At 40.6% G+C, this 27,049-nt stretch overlaps 1 protein-coding gene across 1 annotated transcript in view; it reads left to right on the top strand.

Annotated features, from left to right (window-relative positions):
* The window catches only part of SYT9 (synaptotagmin 9), a 186,381-nt gene that overhangs the window by 108,866 nt on the left and 50,466 nt on the right, over positions 1-27,049 (top strand). The window lies entirely within an intron of this gene.

Raw genomic sequence — 27,049 nt, 5'->3', positions numbered from 1 at the left:
TCTGTTATCTTGATTTTATCATTCTCTAATCTAATAGGCAAATTATGGCATAATGATTTGTGTTTCTTATGATACTGGTGAAGATAAACATCTTTTTGTACATGTATTGACCATTTGTTTTTCTTCTTTTGTGACTTGGCTGTTTCTCTGTTTACTGGTTTTTATATGGAAGTTTACTTTTGTTTTTTCTTAGTAATGTTTAAGATCTGTTTGAGATTAAAAGTGTCAGCCTTTGTTTGCTTTTCAACCTCATTAAATGTTTGTGTCTTCACATACGTAATGTTTTTCCATCGGAGGGTCTGCCTTTGGAGTTATGCTTGCAAAGTCCCTCCCACCTCCACCCTCACTCCTGAGATTACGAAAATCTCCTATATTAACAACAGCAACGTCAGAGACTAACATTTACTGAGTACTTAACCATTTGCCAGACCCTGTTCCAAGAACTTTGTATATGCTATCCTAATCCACCACAAAAACCCTGTGAGGCATTTGATGTTGTAACTCGTTTTACAAATGAAGAAACTGAGACACAAGCAGGTGTTCAAAGTCACGTGGTGAGTAGCAGAGACTGGAATCCAATCCATCCGGATAATCTGACCTCAGAGACCACAATCTAAACTGTAATCTCTACTTTAAAACTTGAATCCATTTGGAATGAATTTGGTGCACATATATGACAGTGATCTTAACCAATTTTCCCCCAATACTCAGTTTTCTCAACCCCATCTGAATAAACCAGCACTTCCTAAACTACCAATATTGTCATATAACAAATGCCTTTTTTTTAACTTTTATGTTGTCTGCACATTTGAGCCTTATACACTGACATCACTAAACCACCTTTTACAACCCAAATTTGACATTTGATGCATCAGCTGATAAAACTTGAAAACTATTTTTTTTTTTTAGTTTTTTAAAAAGTATTTATTTTTGGCTGCGTTGGGTCTTCGTTGCTGTGTGTGGCCTTTCTCTAGTTCCGGCGAGCGGGGCCTACTCTTCATTGCGGTGCCCCGGCTTCTCACTGCAGTGGCTTCTTTTGTTGTGGAGCATGGGCTCTAGGTGTGCAAGCTTCAGTAGCTGTGGCTCACAGGCTCTAGAGCGCAGGCTCAGTAGTTGTGGTGCACGGGCTTAGTTACTCCACGGCATGTGAGATCTTCCTGGACCAGGGCTCGAACCCATGTCACCTGCGTTGGCAGACGGGTTCTTAACCACTGCACGACCAGGGAAGCCCCTTGAAAACTATTTTTAAGTGTCATTGCTGAAACAGGCCAGTTTCAGCAGTATTTTCACCTTTGTTTGATTAGTGGTATTTATATAGTCGTTTAGAAATTGTATCTCATCTTGCCCTTATTCTGAAGCCAGACACAAGAGCACGTATTGTATGATTCTATTAATATGTCCAGAATGTCCAGAAAAGGCAAATGTACAGAGATTCAAAGTAGATGAGTGCTTCTTTAGGACTGGAGGTGCGAATGGTGAGTGATTGTAAATAGGCATGAGGTTTCTTTTTAGGGTGATGGAGGTGCCCTAAAATTAGATTTGGTGATGGTCACAAGATCCTGCAAATGTACTAAAATTCATTGAATTTCACACTTAAAACAGGTGAATTTTATGGGATGTGAATTATGTCTCAACAAGGCAATTTTTTTAAAAAAGCAAAAACCTATACCCTGCTCAGACATACACACACACACACACACACACACACACACACAAAAGATGGGAAATTCAAAAGTGCTGATATTAATCAAAGTATAAGCCTCAAAAATGTAATAAAGTTGAGATGAATATGGAAATAATTAGAACTTGAAAGCAGTTCACTGTTATCCTCAAACAGATGCTCTCATACACTTAGCCTGTTGATTCTGGATCTACTGTGAATGAAAGGTAATGTTGGGAACATATTGTTTAAAATTGTGCTACTAAAGTAATGTGTGATTGGGGTTTTAATAGAATTTTTAGTTCTTAGAAATGAGAAACATTTTATAATATCTAAGTATGTTTTTCAGTTTTGTGCGTTTGTATTCTGTATGTTTTTATGAGATAATTATGTACCAAAGTAGGGAAGTGCCTGTTTTTGTAGGGTTTTTTTTTCATACATCTTCTTCACTTTTCTGGTAGCAGTATTCTGATACTATAACTACAGCCTCTCAATAATGCATTTTACGGGCTTCCCTGGTGGTGCAGTGGTTAAGAACCTGCCTGCCAATGCAGGTGACACGGGTTCGAGCCCTGGTCCGGGAGGATCCCACATGCCGCGGAGCAGCTAAGCCCGTGCACCACAACTACTGAGCCTGCGCTCTAGATCTCGCGAGCCACAACTGCTGAGCCCACGTGACACAACTACTGAAGACTGCGCACCTAGAGCCCGTTCTCCGCAGCAAGAGAAGCCACCTCAACAAGATGTGCACGCACTGCAACCAAGAGTAGCCCCTGCTTGCTGCAACTAGAGAAAGCCCACGCGCAGCAACGAAGACCCAATGCAACCAAAAATAAATAAATAAAATAAAATTTATTTTAAAAATAAAGAAAAATAAATACATTTTACTATCTAGTAAGGTAAACCTCCCATCTCATTCTTATAAATGACAAAAAGATTGGGTTTTTTGTTCATTTTTTTCAAATTAATTAATTTATTTATTTTTGGCTACATCGGGTCTTGCTGCACGTGGGCTTTCTCTGGTTGCAGTGAGTGGCGGCTACTCTTCGTTGCGGTGCGTGGGCTTCTTACTGCAGTGGCTTCTCTTTGTTGCAGAGCATGGGCTCTAGGTGCATGGGCTTCAGTAGTTGTGGCCCACGGGCTCAGTAGTTGTGGCTTGTGGGCTCTAGAGCGCAGGCTCAGTAGTTGTGGTGCACAGGCTTAGTTGCTCCGCGGCATGTGGGATCTTCCTGGACCAGGACTCAAACCCATGTCCCCTGCATTGGCAGGTGGATTCTTAACCACTGTGCCACCAGGGAAGTACCTGTTTCGTTCATTTTAATCTTGCAAGTAAACCTTGATATCATTTAGGGATGATGTTAAAAGTGAATTGTGATGTTGCTCTGGGATTTACTTATATTTATATACAATTTTGGTATGAATGAACACCTTTACAATATTAAATATTCCCATCTGGGAACTTAGAATAACTCCATTTACTCCAGCCTTTTTAAAAAAGGTCATTTAATAAAATTTTGTAAAATTTCTTTATCTTCATTCATTATATTTCTAAGATTTTTCCTGTGTACTTATATTTTTGCTGCCATTGAGAATGGGATTTTTTTTTTATTTTTAAAATCTGTTTTAGTCACTGGTATATATAGAAAAGCCTTTTAAAACTGAAATGTAATTTACATTTGATAAAATGCATAGATCTTAAGTGCTCAATTTGACGAGTTTTGAAATTTGTGTTCTCCCATGTAATCACCATCCAAAACAAGGTATAGAACATTTCCATCATCGCAGAAAGTTTCATCATGCCCTATTCCAGTCAATCCCTCCACCCCGCTAACAGCAGCCAATTCTGACTTCTGTCGCCATGATTTCCTGTTCTTGTAGTTCATACTTTTGTGTGTGGTGTTTGAGTGGCGGGGGGCGGGGTGGTTCTTTTGCTCAGCATAATGTTTTTGATATTCAGCAATGTTGTGGAGTATATAAGTAGATGAGTAATATTACACTGTATTTGTATACCAGAATTTATCCATTTTCCTGCTTTTGGACATTTGGGTGGTTTCTAGTTTTGGAGGGAAGTGTTTCTTTGTTTGCTTTTGGTTTTGGCAAATATGAACATAGCTGTTATGAAGATTCCTATACAAGCTTATGTGTGGACATATGTTTTTATTTCTTTTGGGTAAAATACCTAGGTGTAAAATTCTTGGTCATAGGGTAGATATGTGTTTATAAGAAGTGCAAATAGTTTTTCAAAGTGGTTGTACTATTTTTTACCTTCCCACTAGCACTGCCTGTGAGTTCCAGTTGCTTTGTATCCAGTGCCAGTGTTTAGTCTTGTCATCTTTTAATTTTAGCTGTTCTAAGGATGGCATTTCATTGTGATTTTCCTTTTTGACTAGAGATGCCCAGCACCTTTTCTTATATCTTCTTCTATAAAATTTGTTTCAGCTTTTTGCCCATTTTTAATTGGAATATCTCCTGATTTGTGATTTGTAGGAGTTCTTTATTTGTACATTCTTATTAGACACCTGTTTCATTAGTTTCAGTAGTTATTCACTTGGTTATCTTTGATTCCCAACTAAGCAATTATATCTTCTATGGAGAATCATACTTTTGCTCCTTTTTTGTAATAACTTTGCCTTTTATGTATCTCCTTATTTTATGGCATTGGCTAGAACTTCCCAAACTGTTGACTAATAGGAGTGATAGCAGGAATTCTTGTCCTGGTCTTGAATTTAATGATACTGCTCTTAGTGTTACATTATTGTTTTATTAGGAATGGATGTTGGATTTTATCTGATATCTTTTCTGTTGAGACGTTTGCATGATTTTTCTTCCTTAATCCACTAATGTGATTTACTAATTTTGAAACATCCATGCATCTCGGAATAAACCCTACTTGGTAAAGGTGTATTGTTAATACTGATAGATTTTACTTGTGAATATATCATGCAGGAAACTTCCAACTATATTCTTGTAAGAACTGGCCTGTAGTGTCGCTTGTTTGGTATTGTTTTGGTGGAGGTGCTTCCTTCTTTTGCCCTTCTTTTGCGCATCTTTGCCAGATCCTGGTTTCAGGGTTATACTAAACTCAGCATAAGAGTTAACATCATTTTCTCCTCTGGAGTATATTTTTCAGTAAATCAGTTTACATATGTCACCTTTTCATTCCCATTGCCCTATCCATTTTACCCTCGAGTAATTTCCTTCATCTCATACCTCCCCTTCCCTTATTGTCATGGGCTAGGGCTGAGCCCCAGAGGATCCCAAGCCCCCTGCTTACCTGCTCTCAGTGCCACTGCTGCAGATACGGGCTTTGTTGGCATCCTTGGCTGCCCTGAGTTTTGAGGTTTGCATTTTATTTTGGAATGAGTTCTCATGTACTAAATCGGAGGGCATTTAATGAGAGCATCGAGGGCAGCCGCAAGCTCAGCCCACACTGACCCTGTGCCGTGAAATCACTGGTAGTGCCCCATTTCTGACCTACAGAAGGGGAAGTTTCACGTAATTCCGCCTTATACTTGGCCTCTCTCGCAGATGTCTGGAAGCAGCCTCCACTTTTTCTCTCTTGGAGACTCTGGAGGGAGATACTTATGTCAGGTGTGATTGGGGCCCATGGCCTCAGGGAACAACTACCTGATGAACATTTTTAACGTTCTGTTTACATTTTTCTAGATTGTCCTAGAGGCTTTAGCTTTGATATCCCAGAGTTCCTGGGGAGAATATTCAGTGAGGCCCCTATTGTGAACCTCCCTAAACAAAAGGAACATCCTACACACGTTATAGGATCTGACTAGATGAATAGCAAAAGCAGGTCTACAGTGGAAGCAGTGGCTAATGCAATAACCAATTGAAATACTTCTTTTTTTTTAATTTTTAAAGTTAATTTTATTTATTTTTTATACAGCAGGTTCTTATTAATCATCAGTTTTATACACATCAGTGTATACATGGCAATCCCAATTGCCCGAAATACTTCTTAATGATTAAGGAGGCCTTATAAAATCCAAGACAATCTTAAGAAATTAACTGAAAACTAGGAAGCTTGAATGGCATAGGTTGCAAGTTTATTGCAATGGTTTCCTCTTGGTTATCCTGATCCTGCTTTGCCCTCAGCAAGTTCTCTACACAAAAGCTAGACTAATCCCTTTGACTTTTAGGTTGATTCTTATTATTTTTGCCCCAAATCCTCTGATAACACCCCGTGTCATCACAATAAAAGTCAGAGTCCTCCAGGATTTGGACCCCTTCCCTGCATTATCTCTGACCTCATCTCCCACTACCGTCCCAAACATTTCCTCCATTCCGGCTACACCGGAGCCTCCTTTCTGATGTTCAGACACACTCCCGCCTCAGCACTGTTTTCTCTGCCAGAGCCTCTTCCCCTAGCTACCCATATGCCTGCTGCCTCACTTCCTTTAGGTCTTCTTTTAAATGTTGTCGTCTCTGATGTCTTCCCTGACCATCCTATTTAAAATTGCATTTCCTTCCACAACCTCCTATCTCCCTGTAATTTTTTGGCAACACTTTTTACTGTTTAACATCCAAATAGTTTACTTGTTTATTGTCTGAGTTCTAGAATGTTAACTACAATGGAAACGCAAGGGTTCTTATCCTTTTTGCCTCCTTATATGCCCAGCACCTAGTGTAGTGCCTGTTACATGGTAGATGTTCAACAAATACTTACTGAATAAGTGAATGAATAAATTTAAAGGGAAGACTTCTTTTAAACATTCCCAGGTTCTCCCCGACTTTGCTCTCATCCTAGGTGAATGAGAACTGTGCCTTTTGAGAGAAGAGAGGATTCCTACACAACATAGAGTAAGTCATGACGCTAGGGAGTCAGGGAATTCTTCACATGATCAGGGCAGCCTTGGTGCCCAGGTTTGTCACCTAAATCATCCCAACACGTGGAATGGCTTTGGGCCATTGCCAGGAAGTAGACGCTCTGTAGCAGTTGACTTAGCCTTCCCAGAAATTCCTATGAGTCTCAAAACGAGCATTGGGAGGGGAAAGCTGCAGACCCTCTGATGAATCCTGGGAGTTGGAGTGGGAGGTTTGTTCTGACATTCTAATAGGATTGTTTGACACATTATAAAAACCGCCACCTTTGAATGAAGACTTAGGGCCAGAGAAAGCACATAGAGGTGGAAAGACCCATTCTTGACACTGGTGAACTTTGTGACCATGGACAAGTTGTTCAACCCCTCTGCTGGTGTCTGATCACTTTCTGTAGCAACAAGGGCTATACCTTTTCAAAAAGACATCTTATTTGCCTTTTATTCTGTGTAATTCTTTACATAGCCTAGGAAATTCCTTTTTTATTAAATTTAATTTTTTATCTTACATTGGAGTATAGTTGATTTATAATGTTGTGTCAGTTTCAGGTGTACAGCTAAGTGATTCAGTTATATATATCCATTCTTTTTTCAGATTCTTTTCCCGTATAGCTTATTATAGAATATTGAGTAGGTACAGTAGGTCCTTGTTGATTATCTATTTTATATATCGTAATGTGTATATGTTAATCCCAAACTCCTAATTTACACCTCCCCTCCACATTTCCCCTTTGGTAACCATAAGTTTGTTTTTGAAGTCTGTGAGTCTGCCTCTGTTTTGTAAATAAGTTCATTTGTATCAATTTTTTTAGATTCCACATGTAAGTGATATCATACGATATTTGTCTTTCTCTGTCTGACTTACTTCACTTAGTATGATAATCTCTAGGTCCATCCATGTTGCTGCAAATGGCATTATTTCATTCTTTTTAATGGCTGAGTAATATTCCATTGTATATGTGTAGGAAATTCTTTTCTATCTGTGTGTCTCCTGTATCCATCCGGCTTGTAGGTCAGGATGTAAGAGCGTCTTCAAATGTGGGTCGAGATAATGGAGAGGAGTCCTTGCTCTGTGTTCTCCCTGATCAGTCTGTCTTTCCCTTCCTGTAGAGACTACTGCTATTCATTCATTGATGCATTGCATTTAATATTTGTAGACCTACCCCATGCCAGGCACTGCTCTAAGAAGTGTGGGAGCAACACGGATAAGGAGTTAACACATATATTTCGGACACTGTGCTAAATGCTTTCCATGTATTTTTTTTAATTAATTTATTTATTTTTGGCTGCGTTGGGTCTTTGTTGCTGCATGCGGGCTTTCTCTAGTTGTGACGAGCGGGGGCTACTCTTTGTTGTAGTGTGCGGACTTCTCACTGCGGTGGCTTCTCTTGTTGCGGAGCACAGGCTCTAGGCGTGCGAGCTTCAGTAGCAGTGGCACGTGGGCTCAGTAGTTGTGGCTCATGGGCTCTAGAGCGCAGGCTCGGTAGTTGTGGCATACGAGCTTAGTTGCTCCGCGGCACGTGGGATCTTCCCGGACCAGGGCTCGAACCCATGTCCCCTGCATTGGCAGGCAGATTCTTAACCACTGTGCCACCAGGGAAGCCCTCCATGTATTTTTATTTATTTATTTTTACTCTTTTTTTTTATGAAGTATAGTTGATTTACAATGTGCTAATTTCTGCTGTAGAGCGAAATGACTCAGTTATACACATATATACATTCTTTTTTTATATTATTTTCCATTATGGTTTATCCCAGGAGATTGGATATAGTTCCCTTTGCTATACAGTAGGACCTTGTTGTTTATCCATCCTAAGTGTAATAGTTTGCATCTAATAACCCCAAACTCCCAGTCCATCCCTCTCCCTGCCCCGCCCTCCTCCTTGGCAACCACAGGTCTGTTCTCTATCTTTACACGTATTTTTAGTTCATTTACTATTTAGAGAAAGAGAGGGAGGGAGACTATTACTATTGTTTTTATTGGAAGTGCATCTGAGATGCCCCCTGATTACACCTACACTACCCTTTATTGTAACAAAATCTCTTATTTCCCTAAAGAGTATTAGAAAATTTTAGTGGACGTGGAGGGAAACGGTCTAATGCTTATGTGTGAAAGAAAGGCAGACCCTCTTTTGCTAAAGCTCCATTTGATCTAGTTCTTAAATAGGATCCAGTCAAGGTAGCTTCTCTCTCTCTTTTTTTTCTCTTTTCCCCTCTAGGTGCAAAGGCAAAAGCAAGTTCCTGCTGATGAAAGGTGTGAGAAGGTCAGCCCTGAGGGTGGAAATGTGTGACCAAGGCTTGTAGTTCCCAGCTCAGCAGCTCCAAGCTTCCTCAAGTCTCCACCACACACAAAAAAGAGAATTTGGCCACCATCCCCTTCCCCATCCCCTAAGATTCTCTTGAGCCATGCAAGGGCTCCCCACTTGGGAGTGCTGTAGGCTCTGCAGTCAAGCTTCCTGCTTGGGGTGTGGCTTCAGCACTAGCTAGCTGTGTGACCTTGGGAAAGTTACTTAACCTCTCTGACCCAGGGTTCTCTTCTGTGAAATGACCAGGGCCCCAGATAAAAGTGCCAAAAGGAAGAAAGTATAGCTCCTGCCTTCAGCATCTAATCGTCTAAAACAAGTATCTCTAATTTCATGTAGTAATAGAAATGTGGACCAAGGGCTGCCAGAGCAGAGAGCACAGGGTTGGAGAGACATGAAGGCTGCACAGAAGGGATAACTTGTAAGCTGGGTCTTCAAAGACTCAAAAAAACCATTTTGCCAGCAGAGAAGTGAGCAGAGTTGCTCAGGAAGAAGAAACAGCACACAAAGCAATGAAAGGGTAAGGTATGTGTAGGGAGTAAAGACTAGTTCAGACTGATTGGAGAATTGGACATGTTAGGTAGGAGAAATAACAGGATGACGGCTGGAGAAGTTGTCTTTCATAGGATATGCTAAGAGGTTCGCATTTGAACCTAAAAGCATCTGGGATCTATTAAAGGATTTAAGCAAGGAAACAAAATGGTCAGATCTGTGTTTATGTGAAGGATGGATTGGAAGAGGTAGAATTACCCCCGACTAATCTTTCAGAGACCAAGGCAGGTAGGAAGAGTTGTCATCAAGACACATTTTGGAGGTCAAATGAAATGGCTTGGTGACCCATGCACTAAGCTCTAAGAGTGGTAATAGGGATGGAGGAACAGTTCATGTGGACAGAAGAGAAGTGGGATCCTAGTACTTGTCTCCAATAAAAGGTTAAAAACACCCTGTGTCCTGGGATTATCTGTGGAACAGGTCTCCATCCATGGTAGCATAAAATTAATGTGTTTTTCTTTACGATTGTTCATTGCACTGAGCTTGTTGGTTTAATTCACTGACTGTTACACTTCTCTTCAGAGGGCATCTTTCCTAGAAAATCTCATCCTCCTGTCTCCCCTAAACTATTCTTAGTTTTGATGGAGATGTTCAGGATGACAAAGATGCTTAGAATGCCCGGTGAATTCATCATTTTTTCCAACACATCTTAATGGGTTTTTTTCTTCGAAAGCCAGTGAAACACATTGTAGCAGCCGGAGCCACCACACAGCGCCCAGGCTTCCGAGGGTGCTCTCACGTTCCCAAATTTCATCTCCAGTTCCTTTTTTTTTTTCTATTAAGGATTGATGGATCTATAAAATGTCTTTTCAGAGTAGATTATTTTACCTTCAAATTAAATACTAAAGCCTTTTCTGTAGCCCTTTAACTTTTGAAATTTGCTGTCTTTGTTTTCACCAAGGACAGTCTTTGACAAGACATGCTCCCTGGGAAAATAGGAGTTTGAAAAAAATCATGTGTGAATCTAGAAGAATTTATTAGGGCAGCGTGTTGAGAAAGAAGAAGTCTCAGCAAGACTCTGATACGCAAAATTCTTGTGCTTGTGGTACCAAGATTTGGAATTCACCTCCTGTTTTCCATGTCTCCTTTTAAAGTATACATGTTCCTAAGGTGCTGAATTAAGCATTTTTAGTCAACAGCTCTCACCATTTCTGACCTCCTAGTCTCTGCACATCTTCCCCTCAAACACAATTGCACACACCACCGAATCCTATCTCCTTCATCACACTTCTGACACAGTTTCCTTCCTCCAGAACTTGATTGCCTCCTCTTGCCTACCAGCTGATGTCTGAGATCAGGGAACTGCAACATATCAGGGCTGGGAAAGGCTTTACGTTTTCCAACCACTCCATTCCTCCCTAAAGCAGAGACACCAGCTGAACAGACAGGGAATTTGCCTCCTTCAGAGAGAAACAGACTGTGGACTGTGATAGAGGAGAATATTCTAAGTCTTCCTATGCCTTCCCCTTGTTGGCCCTGGTTCTAAACCTTGGAACCATTAAGAACAAGTTTAGTCCCTCTTCTTTGTGACCCCACTTCAAATATGTGCTGACAAGAATCTCATCTTTCTTGAATCTTTTCCTGAAAGCTTAACAGTTCCTCATCGTTCCTCATGTAATCCTGACCCCCTCCCATGGTGGTCGCTCTTCTCACCATCTTCCAGGTGATTACGTATCTCTAAAATGGAGATGCCCAGAACAGAATTCAGGTTTCGGATGTGTTGTGGCTGGTGTATAACCTCCCTCCCTAGACTGTATCTCTATTGATGCAGCCTAAAGCAAAATTAGTTTCTGGTAGCTTCATCACATTTTGATTCAAAACAAGATTAAACCATAAAGCCTTTTGCTTTCACATGTGTTAGGTTGCATCTGCTTCAGAGGTTGCACTGTTGACTTTTTAGGCACTGAGATAATTGATCTTGATAGATACATATCGTTAGGCTGTAGCCATCTCACCTGCCTGTCAGCATTTTTATGGATCTTGGTTCTGGAGTCCAGTGCACTCATTATGCCTACGTGTCATGCTCAAATTCTGTCTTCTTCTTCTAAGTTATTGATAAAGTCACAGAACCGGATAATACCCAAGTTGTGGAATCACAGTCGGCACCTTTACGTATGGTTGTCCAACTGGATATGAATTTGCCATGTTTTACTGTCATCTAGCCTAAATTTATCCAGATCATCTATGAGGAGATCAGGAGGGAGCTGACCAGATGCTGGGCCGAGGTCCACATTTACTGCACCTACAAGAGTGCCATGATACGTGAGTCAAATAACCCAAACCAAAAAAGGAAGTGATGTTAGTCTATTATCACCTGCTTTTAATGAACCCATGAAGACTCAATGATGTTTTTAGGGCCTTCGGAACAATACTTTTAAAATAATTAATCCTGATACCGTTTCTGAGATGAGCAGCAAACTTGCTTTCCCAGGAAGAGGGCACAGCCCTCTACTCTTGGGTCTGTGGTCTTCCTCTTTGCCTGGTAAGGCCCTGACCACAGCCTGTGGTGAAGTGCTGCCTGTCATCCTAGGCGGTCAGTTCCTGTGGGGCACAAGCCAGTCACCAAGCTTTCCCTTTACCGTCTAGTGCTAAGAAAAGCTGAGCACCGAGAAAGCCCTCGGTGAGACATGGTCGGCTGAGTGTGTCACAGAAGAGCGTGTCTGCCAAGGGCACCACTTCTTGCCTGGCTGTGTTGGGTAGTGTTTTGAAATGTGAAATGCTCAAATCTCCAGCCGTCCTGTCATTCAAGACCAGCCAGAGCCACTTCTTTTTCACAGGAAGGCAAAGAAGTTGCTCAGATTGAGCCGTTATCATTCTTATTACCATTAAGTTCTTCTTTGTAGTTTTTGTTGTTGTTGTTTGTTTGTTTTTGCTGCACTGCACGGTTTGTGGGATCTTAGTTCCCCGACCAGGGATTGAACCCCGGGCCCTCAGCAGTGAGAGCACAGGGCCCTAACCATTGGACCGCCAGGAAATTCCCTCTTCTTTGTGTTATTATTATCATCAATGCTATCTGCCTTTGCCATTCTAGGATACAGCCGCCGGCTTCTTGTGTAGTAGAGTTGTGTGGGAGCTCTCCAGCCCCTAGGTCATACTCTTAGAAGCCTCTGAGGGGAAGCCCCAATCATGTGGGGAGGTCAGGAACTGTGCACGATGTCCCCTCCACAGGTGGAACCAGTCCTCTGAGTCCTCACCAGTGCACCTGTCCAGACTGGGAATCCCAGACTCAGTCATGTTGCAGGGCATGAAGCATGAAGATATGTAAGCAAGCAGGGAGGCTTCCTTCCAGCTTGAGCAGCTGTGAGCCATATAGCATCATATGATATGAGCATATCATAGCAGCCATCCTGACTCATGGACTCACTTCTCCTTTTGTCTTCATGGTTCTGCAGGAGTTACATGAGAGGGGTGATGGTATTTTGGAATAGGGTAGCAGCATAGAGATGGAGAAAATTGGACAGACTCTAGATATTTTTGAAGGGAAAAATAACATGACTTGCAGATGTGGGAGGGTAAGAGAAGAGGAGGAATGTAAATTTGATGACTACCAGATTTGGGGAGCTTCTGGGAAGATGTGTTTACCAAACTGAGATGAAAAAGACAGGTAGGAAGTCTGGGGGTAGGAGAAGGAAATCAGCTCCATTTTTGAAATACTAAGATTGAGATGCCTATTAGACAATTAACTAGACAACTAAAGAAAGCACTTGGGTGTATGAGTTTATAATGCAGGGAAGAGGCTGGGATGAAGATATAAATGTTGGAGTTGTCCATACAAAAGTGGCATTTTAAGCCAGGGAACTGGGTAAGATCAGATAAGATAGTGATGTGAATGTTTTTGTTGAGCCGTAAAGTGCTTTACATGTATGAGATGTTATTCTCCTGTCCATTCCTAGCTGAGCATATCATTAGTCAGAGTAATACTTTCTAACGTAGGGCCAGTCCTATGGAATTAGATCTAGAATCATTTGAGGGAGTGATTCAGAAAAGGAAAAGGAGTGAGCTGATGGCAGTCCTCTCGCAGTTCCCTGTGAGGGCTGAGGGGTTTACTCGTGCCCCAGCACCCGCTGAGAGCGTCATCCTCCAGGAACACTTCCAGTGCAATTAATCATGTTAATATCTATAAATAAAGTGCAATCAACAGTTACTTTAACAGTGCATGCTAATTATTGGTAGGATCTGTCACTGAAGAGAGGTGTTTTTGCCAATTTTGTCATGTCTGGGGCAAACATCAGGAATACAGTTGGAGTTTCTGGGAAAACTGAATGACCAAATCGTTACCAGCTCCCATGTTACAGGTGGGCCAGGTTTGGGCCATCAGTGTAATTGTTACAGTGAGAATTAATGACACTTGAGGGAAATGCTGCAGCTGGGATTTCCTCTCCGCTTGATAAATAATGATTTCTTGCTGCTTTATCTTGCAAGGGTTTTTGTTTTTATAAGAGACTCTGTGAGAACAGGATTTCTCAGTGAGTCAGTAGTGCTGGGGAATATCAGGGTGGGTGGTGACCAAATGTCCCATAGCTTGGTGGCTTCCTGGAAATTTGACCCAAAGTCTCGAGGAAGCTAGGCTACTGGGGCTGCAGCAGATGTCCAAGAACCCTTGCACCTCCTCTTCATTTATGCATCAATTCAAGAAGTACTGACTAAACTACTTCTAAGTGTCAGCCACTAGGAGAGACACACACACACACACACACACACACACACACACACACACACACACACACACACACACACACACACACACACACACACACACACACACACACACACACACACACACACACACACGGATAAATGGGACTTCCCCTGGAAGAGTACAGAGGCCAGTGAGAGTGAGAAACATGTAATCAATTGTAGTAATAATAGCCGCCTCGTATTTACTGCAGATGCAGGTTTTCTCAGTTAATCTTTTTAACAGCCCTAGGCTTTAGGTATTAATTCTAGTTTCCAAATGAGGAAACTGAGAGCAGAGAACTGAGAAATTACGTAGCTTATCTAAGGTTGCATGAATACTAGGGAGGCACTAAGACTTGAACTCAGCTTCATTCTGTTGTACTATATGTCCAGGTTTCAGGGCCTTTAAATAACAAGTCCTCTTTATGTTTTATACCCCCAGCCTCAATTCCCACTCTTCCAAGCACATACTTTCAACTGTTTCTTGCAAAGTATACCTCTATATTTTTTCAAGGATCTATTTTATTTAATTTTAGTTTTAGATTTCTATTTAGTTTTATTGTGGAAGTTGAAGATTTAGCTCATAAATGCACTGCACAAACACACACACTCTATCCTCCTCCATCTTCTCAAAATAGTAATATCATAAATTTGTAGAGATAGTTATTCATATCTATATCATTATTGCATAAACTTAGTTTATAGCTGAGTCGTGTAGTGTGATTACATTCTTTGTTCCCCCAGGAGTTGGTCATTTGTATCTCTAGCCTGCCTCTTCCCCCTGATCTCCATACTCATATATAATTGGCTACCTGACATCCCCGTTTGGATTGTACATATAACGTATGCAGAACTGAGTTCTTGGTCTCTCCCATAGCCCAGTGCCTTCTCCCTCACCATTTAGAAATGAGGGTTAATGGCAGTTCCACCTTTTCGTTAACTCAGGCCAAATATACTGGAATCATCCTCTTTCTGTCATTTAATCTATTAGAAAATCCTGTTGTTTCATCTTCAAAATTTGATGACCTCTCACCACTGCTTTCTCTGGACCAAGCCACATCGCCTCTCACAAGGTTCGTTGCAGTCATCTCCTGATGGCCCTGCTGCTGCCCTTGTCCCCTCAGTCTGTTCTCAACACAGGAGTGATCCTGTTAGTCACAGTGTGCTACTTTACTGCTTCAGTCCTTTTAATGACTTCCATTCCCACTCAGAGCATAAGCCAGAATTCTTTTGGTAACCTGAATGATCTGGTCCCTCACAACCTCTGTGACCTGACCATTGTTACTCTCTGCCTGTCTCACTATCTCCTTTCCCTTCCGCAGACATAGCAGGTACACTCCCACCTCAGGGCATCTGCACTTGCTCCTTGGTCTGCGTGGAATCTCTCCAGTTAGCCGCATACTGGCTTTCTCACCTTGTTTCTCCAGGTCCTCACTCAAAAAGGCACTCTCTTGTGAAGCCTTCCCCACTTAACATTTTATTTAACTCCTCAACACTACTTAATCCCTCTTCTCGACTTTTTTCTTCTCTGTATTTTATTATACATGTGTTATTATATGTGTATTTATGTGTATGTGTGTATGTGTATATATACGTGTGTGTGTCTGTATATAATTTATTTTGCTCATTATCAAGCTTCACGCATAAGAAATATGACTCACGATGGCAAACGACTTTTGCCTGTGGTTTTCTGATGGCTTCCCAGCACCCTGAAGAGCACCTGGCAGATAATTGCATTCCATCAATGTTTGTTGAATGAAGAACCTACAAATGAATTATCTTGGTTTTATTTGCTGTGTGTATGTTCATGTGCCTATCAGTAACTTGTCCCAAACTCTGTCAGATGGTTTAAGTCTCTTCATAAATACATCAGATTTTATTTCTTTCTGTAGAGGACAGCCTTTAAGGGCATAGAGCAGGGAGTGGGTGGAGAGGCAAATGAAGAGAATCGGTACATAAGACAAGTGTCCATACGTGCATGAGTCAGTTTCTGAGCTCTCTATACAACTCCATGGGTTTATTTGCCCTGCACAAATACTACACTAGGCCAGTAGCATTCTAGTTAAGTTTTCCTATCCAGTAGAGTAAGATCTCCCAATTTGTTCTTATTCAAGAGAATCTTGACTGCTCTAGGCACTTTGCGTGTCCAAATTAAATTTAAAATCAGTTTGTCAAATTGTAATCTGATTGGAATTACATTTAGCCTGTAGATCAGTTTGGAGAATATCTGTATAATATTGAGTTCTTCCAATCTGTGAACACGGTATATCTCTTCATTTATTTAGACCTTCCTTAACTTTACTCAATAATGCTTTATCTTTTTTCTATAAAGAAATAGTGGACATTTTGGGGTAAATTTATTCCAAGGTTTTTATGTTTTCTGGTGCTATTTTAAGTGAGGGTTTTTTTCTGGGTTTTTTTTAACCTGTTTTTTCTGGTATATAAAAATGAAATCTATTTTTTTTACTTATGTTATATCCATCAATCTACCAATCATCAAGAAACATGCTTATTAATCCTAATAATTTATCTGTAGGTTTTAAAATTTTCTTTTCTTTTCTTTTCTTTCTTTTTTTTTTTGCCACGCCGCACAGCTTGTGGGATCTTAGTTCCCCTGCCAGGGATCAAACTCAGGCCCTTGGCAGTGAAAGTGCAGAGTCCTAACCACTGGACCTCCAGGGAATTCCCCAGGTTTTTAAAAATTTCTTTACACAGAGCATCATCTAACAATAAATGACAGAATGAATTCTTCATGTCAAAACTTTATACCTTTTATTTCTTTTTCATACCTTACTTCCCTAGCTAGGACCTTAAGTACAGTGTAGAATAGAAGTAGTAATGTGTCTTATTTCTTACGTTAACTGGGAAGCTTTTCACATTTCGCCAGTACATACACCAGTGCCGCAGCCTTGTTTTTAGAGGCCCTCCATCAGATAAGCAAATTCCTCTTGCATATCTGGTTTGTTAAAAATTCTTATCGTAAATAGATGCTTGATTTTTATCATATTTTTCTACGTTCACTTAGATAATTATATGACTTTTCCTCTTTATTATGTTACTATGGGCAGTTATATTTTTAAAACTTCATATGTTAAATTAACCTTACGAACTTGAGATAAAACATATATGAGTAATATATTATCATTTCCATGTTTTTCTGCATTCAGTTTTCTAATATTTTGTTCAGTTTTTTAAAAATCTTACTTCATGAGTGAAATTGGTCTGTAATTTTGCCTTTCTTGTAATGGCTACCTCCAATTTTGGTACCCAAAATATGATATCTTCAAAAAATAAATTGGGGTGTATTCCCTCTTTTTCTCTTCTCTAAAAGTGTTTGCATAATATTGGCTATATTTGTTCCATAAAACTTGAATAGAATTCACCAGTGAACCCAGCTGAGCCAGACATTTTCTTTATGGTGAGGTGTTTAATTACAGATTCAATTTTTTTAATGAGCCATAGAAATTTGGAGTCTTTAATTCTTCTTATATAGATTTTATGTTTTGTGTTTTGAAAAACGTGTACATTGTGTCTAATTTTTAACATCTGTGGGCGTAAAGTTGCTTATAAAATCTTTTTATTCTCTTTTTAATGCTTTTAGTAAAGATCCATAGATGTGTTGCATTTCAACAATGACATGGTGATTTTTGCCTTTTCTCTCTTACCCCCTCTTTTTTATCTGTTTTAACAAAGGTTCGCAGTTTTTATTTAGCCTTTCCAAAGGTAACTTTTGGCTTCGTTGATTTTCTTTAATATATTTGTTTTCTACTTCATTAATTTCTGCTCTTAAATTTATTATTTCCTTCCTTCTACTTACTTTGGGTTTAATTTGTTGTTCTTTTTCCAAATTCTTTAGATAGACGCTTTGATCACTGTTAATCAGCCTTATTTTGTTCCATGTTATGTGTTTAAAGCTAAAAGGTTTTTCCCTTAATCTGATTATTAAGGATTTGTGTGGGTCCTGTGTGTTTCTCTTTTACTCTCATACTGCTACCGCACTCACAGCACTTCTGAAACCAAACATGTTGGGGTTATTCCTATACCAAGCAATTCTGCGAGACCAGCTGGGTGTCCTGCAGTTCTGACACTGTCTACCTTATTAAGGACTCAGTCCCATGACACTGCCCCTGGCTTCAGATGCCAGTCACAAGTAGCAGGTCCCCAGGTTACCCACAATTTCTGTCCAACTTGGCTACAGATCAGAGGTTCCCATGACCTCCTCCTTGGATTCGATTATTTGCCAGAACAGCTCACAGAACTCAGGGAAACGTTTACTGGCTTTACCGTCTATTAAAAGATGTGATAAAGGGTACAGATGCTACGTAGGGTGAGGTCTGGGAGGGTCCTGAGCACAGGAGCTTCTGTCTCCATGGAGTTGCGGGTATGTCACCCTCCTGGTATATGGATGTGTTCACCAACCTGGAAGCTCTTTGGAACCAATACTTTTGATATTTTATGGGGGCTTTCTCATGTAGGCATGGTCAATTATTAACTTCATTTCCAGCCCTCTCCCATCTCTGGAGAATGGGGGCTGGTACTGAGAATTTCAAGCTTCTAATCATGGCTTGGTCTTTTTGGTGACCAGTTCCCATCCAGACGCCATCAAGGAGCACCCCGACAGTTGCCTCACTGGAACAAAAGGTGCTCCTAGTACTCTTATCACTTAGGAATTTACAAGGGTGTCAGGAACCCTGTGTCAGGAAAAAGGAAGAAAACCAAATATATATATTTCTTGTTATAAATCACAATATCACAGCATTCCACATATTTTGAAACGTATAATTTTTATTATCATCCAGTTCAATATATTTCTAATTTTCATTGTGATTTTTATTTGGAACGATGGTTTATTTGGAAGTGTATTTTTTAGTTTCCAAACATATAGAAACCCTCTAGTTATCTTTTTATTACAGAGTTCTAGCTTAGTTACGGTCAGCTTTCATCGTATCTAACATCTCTGCCACGCCCTGCAGTTAACTAACCTCCTTCCAGATGTCTTCTATGACATCAACTGTTGACCTCTGTGTGAGAATGTGTGATGGTTAGGTACACAAGTGTATGGACCACAACCACTTCTCCCCTTTTCAGTACAGGAAAATGTGTGTGAAAAGGCAAGCTGAGATAAGGGCATGGTGTTTGTATAGTAAAGGATTGACTCAGTAAGCTTGGGGTGCCTAAACCCTACCCTGCACATTCCAAAGAAAGGACTAGTCCTTGACTGAAAGATAACCTCTAAGCCCTTAGAATATCCTGACTGATAGGAGTTCTTTGTATAATAGACCTTGGACCACACCAGATATTTTTTGCTAATGGTGTGATTTATGATGGACACTTGTTTTTGTTCACCTAGGGCTCTGGGCTATGCTGATCCCCCTCTGATGAAGGGAGTAAAGACTGACCAGCTAAGGTTAGTCATGTGGGTACTCCGTACCGCACACAGTAAGAACCTTGGGCATCAAGGTTTAGGTGAGCTTCCCTGGTTGGTGATACTTTGTATATGTTGTCACACATCACTGCTGGGAGAACTAAGTGCTATCTGTGTGACTCCACTGGAAAAGGGCAATTGGAAACTCATGCCTGGTTTCTCCTGGACTCCACCCTATGTAATTTGTTTTTCTTTGCTGATTTAAATCTGTGTCCTTTTATTGTAATAAACCGTAACTATGAGTAGAACAGTATTTTTGGGTCCTGTGCGTCCTTCTCATGAATCATCAGACCTGAGGGTGGTCTTGAGGACCCCCCAGTACAGTGGTACTTAGAAAATATTGAGGAGACTGGGGTATCAAAAGTCTGTTGATAATGATTCTCTTTGCCTAACTTTTGTAACCTACTATAAAACCAAAGTTCAGGGCTTCCCTGGTGGCGCAGTGGTTGGGAGTTTACCTGCCAATGCAGGGGACATGGGTTCGTGCCCCGGTCCAGGAGGATCCCACGTGCTGCGGAGCGGCTGGGCCCGTGAGCCATGGCCGTTGAGCCTGCGCGTCCGGAGCCTGTGCTCCGCAGCGGGAGAGGCCACAACAGTGAGAGGCCCACGTACTGCAAAACAAACAAACCAACGTTCAATAATTTTGGCGATGTTAATATCATGCAAGTAGTGTTAAAGAATAATTCTTCAGAATGTTCAGTTATATATATCAGATGAAAATATGAGATTGCCTCCACTGCTTCATGAGGCTCCTCACAAAATGATGAGCTGTAAAAGACTTTTGCTTTGACCCTTCAGTTATAAATAAAGACAATTAGGGATGTCCTAGAAAACCAACATCATGAAAGAGAAGGTCCAAAGTAAACAGATCAACTAATCACTGGAGAAAAAGAGATTAAAGCAAGAGAAAAAAAATTCCAATTAACATCAATCACTGAGGACCAAGCAAAATCAGTGAAAACAAGATATCAATACCTTTTGGGGAAATTTCGGAAGGTACAAGTACAAAGTAAAAGTACAAAAAGACAATCTTAAAACCTCCTTGAGGGAAAAAAATGTACAAAAGAATGGCATCAAACACCCTAGCTGGAACATGAAGTACTAGAATATATTGTGACAAAATAAAAGGTTCTAAGGTAAAATACTTTTAACCTAAATTCTGTGCCCAGCTAACTTTCTTTTAAGAATTAGAGCACAGGGACTTCCCTGGTGGCAAGAATCTGCCTGCCAATACAGGGACATGGGTTCGAGCCCTGGTCCAGGAAGATCCCACATGCCACGGAGCAACTAAGCCCGTGCACCACAACTACTGAGTCTGCACTCTAGAGCCCGTGAGCCACAACTACTGAGCCCACGTGCCACAACTACTGAAGCCCACATGCCTAGAGCCCGTGCTCTGCAACAAGAGAAGCCACCGCAATGAAAAGCCCACACACCGCAACGAAGAGTAGCCCCTGCTTGCCACAACTAGAGAAAGCCTGCGAGCAGTAACGAAGACCCAACACAGCCAAAAATAATTTTATTAAAAAAAAAATAAAAGAATAAGAGCATAATAAAGATTACTTTAACTACCTGTGAACCCTCCCTGGAAAAACAGTACTCAAGGACATACACAAGGAAAATGAAAAATGTATCTAAGAGTGGGGGATGACATGGGTTTTATGAAACTGCAGTGAGCAGAGAAATAAATATTTTAACCATAGTTTAAATGTTTGCTAATAATTTGGCTGTGAAACAGTAGAATGGGAAGAAACCATATTTTAAAGGACAAAATCATAATAAATTCCAAGAGGAAGAAGATTTGGATACAAAATTAACAAGCTTGATTTAATAGACATATAGAAATATGTCCCCTACAAGTAGAGCCTAGGCATTATTTTCAGACATATTTGAGCACAAATGAATGGGATAGTATAGGATAATTTTTTCAGCGGTTAAAACCATCAAGACATATTCTGTGAATTCAGGACAGTAAAACTAGAAGACAAGAATACAGTCCTCTGTAAAATGTCTTTTCAGAATTTTTTAATCCCCATTAATTTACATACAGTAAAATTAACAAATTTTAAGTGTACAAGTTTTGTCACATGTATATAGTCATGTAACCACTACCATTTGGTTCAAAATAATCTTTAAGGGCTTCCCTGGTGGCGCAGTGGTTGAGAGTCCGCCTGCCGATGCAGGGGACACGGGTTCGTGCCCCGGTCCGGGAAAATCCCACATGCCGCGGAGCGGCTGGGCCCGTGAGCCATGGCCGCTGAGCCTGTGCTCCGCAATGGGAGAGGCCGCAGCAGTGAGAGGCCCGCGTACTGCCAAAAAAAAAAAAAAAAAAATCTTTAATATCCCTTATGATTTTTTTCTTTGATCTATAGGTAATTTAGAAGAGTATTGTTTAATTTTATGATTTCATTCATTTTGGATTTAATGAGAATTTTTTAATGACCCAGAATATGATTTATCTTGCTGAATGTTTAGTGTATATTTGAAAAGAATGTGCATTTTGCTGTTGTTTGATGGAGTATTAATAGGTAGAGTAAATATCAGTTAGGTCAGGTTGGTCAATAATACTGTTAAAGTCTTTTATATCCTTACTTCTTTTCTGCTTCCTTGTTCAATGAATTACTGATAGACAGTGTTGGAATCTCTTAACTCCACTTGTGGGTTTGCCTGTTTCTCCTCTTAAATCCATCAGATTTGTTTAATATATTTTGAAGTTCTGTTATTAGAAACATATGCATTTAAGATTATGCCCTCTTGATGATTTTAGCCTTGGTCAATGAAATATTCCCTTCCTCCCTGGTAATATTCCTTGCTCTGAAATCTTCTTGATATTAATATATCCACTCCAGCTTCGTTTACATGGCCTAATTTTTTCCTCCTTTAAACCTATCTTTGTCGTGATATATTTTTTAGTTAATTTATTTATTTGGCTGCACCGGATCTTAGTTGCAGCAGGCAGGCTCCTTAGTCGCGGCTCACCAGCTCCTTAGTTGGGCATGTGGGCTTCTTAGTTGCGGCCAACGGGCTCCTTAGTTGCAGCTCCCAGGCTCCTTAGTTGTGGCGTGCGAACTCTTAGTTGCGGCATGAATGTGGGCTCTATTTCCTGGACCAAGGATTGAACCTGGGCCCCCTGCACTGGGAGCGTGGAGTCTTAACCACTGCACCACCAGGGAAGTCCCCTGTCATATTTTAAGTGGATTCCCTGTTGACAGCATATGTAGTTGGGTCTTGCTTTATGATCCTATCAGAAAATTTATGTCCTTTCAATTGAAGTTATCAGGTATATATATTTAAAGTAATTATCAATATGGTGGTGTTTAAATCTGTCTTTTCTATTTGTTCCACCTGTACTTTCTTTTTTTCTTCTTTATTTCCTGCCTTTTTTTGAATTGAGTATTTTTATGGTTACAGTTTATCTCCAGTAATGGCTTATTACATGTACTTACTGGTTCTTTAGGTGGCTACTCTATGGTTTAAAATATACATCTTTACATTATTCTATCTAATATTTATTATTTCCTTTCTTTTGCTTATTTTGCTTTTAATTTGTTTTTATTTGCTGGTTTCTTGAAGTGGAAGCGGTGGCCAGGGAATTGACACTTTTCTCCTTGTGTAGTATAAGCATTTTAGTGGTATAAATTTCCCTCTGAGTACTGCTTTAGCTGTATCCACAAATTTTTGTTGTTTTTTCATTTCAGTTTAGTTTGAAATACTTTGTAATTTCTCTTTTGATTTCCCTTTTGATCCATGGGTTATTTAGAAGTTACTTAGTTCCCAAATATTTAGAGATTTTGCAGATATCTTTTTGTTATTGATTTCTAATTCATTTCCATTGCAACCAGAAAATATACTTTGAATCTTCTCATATTTAATTGAGACTTGTTTTGTGGCCCGTAATACGGTCTATCTTGTTCCGTGTTCTGGGTACACTTGAAAAGAATGTGTATTCTATTGCTGTTTGGTAGGGTGTTTCTTTAATGCCCCTAATTAGGCCAAGTTAGTTGATAGTATTGTTCAAGTATTCAAATCTCTGACTACAACTTGTTTATCCTCACAATTCTATCCGTTTTTGCTTTATGTATTCTGACAGTATGCTATAAAGTACATAAATATTTAGAATTGTTATGTGCTTTTGATGAATTGACCCCTTTATCATAGTGAAATGACCCTTTTTGTCCCTGGTAATATTCATTGCTCTTACCTATACTTTGTGTGATATTAATTTAACCACTGCAGATTTCTTTTTATTAGTGTTAGTGTAGCGTATCTTTTTTTATTCTTTTACTTTTAATATACTTATATCTTTGTATTTAAATGTCTTGTAGAGAGCATAATATTGGGTCTTGCTATTTTATTGAATTAATCTTTGCTTTTATTTTGATGCTTAGATCTTTTATATTTAATGTAATTATTGGAATAGTTGAGTTGAAATTTACCAGCTTACTATTTGTTTTCTATTTCTATCATATTTGTCTCTTCTGGTCTTATTCCCTTTTCAGTTTTTTCTGCCTTCTTTTGGATCAACTTAATATTTTTAAAGCATGTATCTTATCTCTTTTGTTGGCTTATTAACTATAAATCCTTGTATTATTTTAGTCATTTCTTTTGGGTTTATAGTATATGTCTTTAATATACACAGCCTAACTTAAAGTGATATTATTACTACTTATAGTATATACAGTACAAGAACCTTACAACAATTCTAATTTCATATCTTTCCAGTGAATAACCCCAATAAAATTAAAATTTCTCTTTCTCAATATTGATGTTTTCAGTCCCAGGGAAGACTAAATCTCCCTGCTTGGGTTACATACTCACCCCTGAACAGACAATAGTGGACAGGGGCATGAATATTTTGGTCAGTCTGAATTCCTGCAGCAGCCCTTCCAGAACTTCATGGAACTAGGAAGGACTTCACCAGAAGAACCCAAGAACAGGAAAGCAAAAGTGTGCTAGTTAGACAAAAACTAGAGCTATCGTAGACCACTACAGGCAAACATGCCACAGAAAGAGTTTACAGATTGGCAGGTAGAGAATTCACACACACACACTTGCTATAAATTCCCTATATATATATCTTGCCAACAATACGGAACTTGGCCACACAAAGCAGGAGCAAATGAAGCATTTCTTTGTGTGACATTTTCCTTCCCCCTGTACCCCCCAGGGCACCTCTGCATATCTGATTTCTGTCAAGCTGGAAAAGAAGCCAAACACTCCACGACTCTTTCGTATTTGACTTTTATCAGCATTCTGGAAAAATGTTTACTAACAATATAAGCACCTCTGTATAAGACAGAGTTTCTCAACCTTGGCACTATTGACATTTTGGACCAGATAATTCATTGTAGTGAGGGGCTTCCCTGTGCATTGTAAGATGTTTAGCAGCATCCCTGGACTCTACCTACGAGACGTCAGTAACACAACTGCCTCCCCAGTTGTGACAATTATAAATAATGCCATATGTGCCCTAGGGGAGCAAAATTGCTCCTGGTTGAGAACCACTGAATTAAGGAATGTTTATAAACATCCATATCTACAGATTCTTAACCCCAAATCAGCATCAGCTGAGGGGGAGAAAGCAGGGTTAGCATTAGGTGCCATCAGCTTCTGTTCCGTATCCCAGCAAGTCCATCACTTCTCAGGGGACCACATCTGTTGTTCACCACGGCAAAAACAGCTCTCAACACCTGGACGAGAGCAGTGTTCAGCAACCACAACCACAGCAAATGTTAGAAGAATAAGTGAATAAATGAATGGACGGATGGATGACGGATGAAAAGGAAAATGTGTATGATTATCCACAGTGTTACTCTGGGGAAAGGCGTGACTTAGGTGGTATGTACATAACAAAAGGACATATTTTACGATTATACTTAAAAACTTTTGAATTTTATCATTTTTACCTTCATAATTTAGATAATTTTAAATGATTTATTTTTAAAACACTTGGAAATCAAACCAAACATTTTCCTCTTAATAAATCTTTCTTTAATTTGCTCAGGGTTTTTTAAGTACGAAAGTGGACTTTTGCCCTAGTTCATATTCTGAATATATGACCAAATCTGAAGCGCAATTTTTTTTCCTTTTAACTCGTGAGCAAACAGCAATATCATATAAATATTTATGAATGAAGTTTACATTGGGGAAAAATGTACTTAGGGCAAAAGTAGCTTGACACGTTACATTCAGTTATGTGCCTTGGTCTTGAGGGCAGGGACTGCATCGTCACATCTTGAGCCCTACAGAGCCTGTGCGGTGTGGGCCCTCAGAAAATGTATGCGCAAAAATGATGATGAAGCTTCTTAGGCATGGTTTTGGTTGCTCCTGTTTTACTGTGTAAAACCAAGATTATTAGGGCAGGATGAGAGGAGAGGGGGCTTGAGCCAGGTGCAGTGAAAAGTCCTCTGAGAAGAACACGTGTCTGGGCCTTTCTGCTTAAGGCACACAGGAAAGGTCCAAGGGCAAAGGAATAGGCCAGGGAGTATAGAGGGGGAAAGATAATTTATGGGGACAGCTGTCCCTGCTCTTTCTCCTTCGCCACCAGCAGGAAGCTGGGTCAGAGCCTTCAGTAACAGCAGACCCTACTCCTGCAGTTGGGAACCCAGGAGCACAAAGCAGTCCAGCACCTGCCCCATGTGACACCTCCACCCCAGGGGGAAAGGCCCAGCTACCTGGGTCTGTTGATATTAGGGCTCCAGGAACCAGAAGAGCCTGGCATGCTTGCGAGGAGAGGTCATTTATTTACATGAAGCAGGGAGAGCTCGAGGACACAGAGCGATCCATCTGCCTTAGCGACTAAACAGACTCCCTTCGCCTCATCCTCCTGCAGAAGCGGTCAAGGAGGGAGGTTGGGCGAGGTGACCTTACAGAGCTCAATCTGTGCTTCTAAAAATAGTAGCATCCTTGGAGAATCAAGGAGGGGAGGGGAGGCTGTGGATGTTGTGGGCAAAAACCGGACTCCCCAGAGCATTGTCAGTATGAAACTGTATTAATTAGACACAGACACCCAGCTCGATAACCTCAGGTATCACAGAAATTGAAACTAAATGAACTGGCTTTTTTTTTTTTTTTCCTTTCTGGTTATACTTTCCCTGGGCTAAAAAGGAGAAAGAGAATTGTGTCTTCTGACCTATTTGAATGACTGCACACTACCCCAGGAGATGTTTTCCCCTGCAGAGGGAAATGGGGCTTCTTAGAGACACATCGAGAGAAGGCAAGAGCTGCAGCAAAGTGGGAGCCAGGGGGGTCAGGCGTTGGGGGCCTGCGGGGTCTGGGTCCCCACCTCTCTCTTCTTGCCTGGAGACTGCGCAGGGGCTGGGCAGGTGTCCAGGTGTGTCCAGGGCTGTCACGGGCTGCCACTCTCAGGCTGCTGCAGGGTCTTCGTCGAGAGCCCTGTAGGGACTAGGTGTTTGCAGGGTCCAGTGGAGCCACGTGCTGGTCTGCACAAGCTGCATGTGACCAGGTTGCGTGCGGTGCTCTGGTGGGTGGAGGGGTGTGTGTGTGCGTGCGCGTGCACGTGCTGGGATGGGGAGTGTTTGCAGGAGTGTACGGAGGTATTGCAGCAAACTTGGGGTGGGGGGTCTCTGTAGGGAGGTGTGTG

Source organism: Lagenorhynchus albirostris, chromosome 9 (assembly GCF_949774975.1).
Source record: "Lagenorhynchus albirostris chromosome 9, mLagAlb1.1, whole genome shotgun sequence".
In the NCBI taxonomy this organism is placed as follows: domain Eukaryota; kingdom Metazoa; phylum Chordata; class Mammalia; order Artiodactyla; family Delphinidae; genus Lagenorhynchus; species Lagenorhynchus albirostris.
This window is presented reverse-complemented; position numbering and strand designations above follow the sequence as displayed.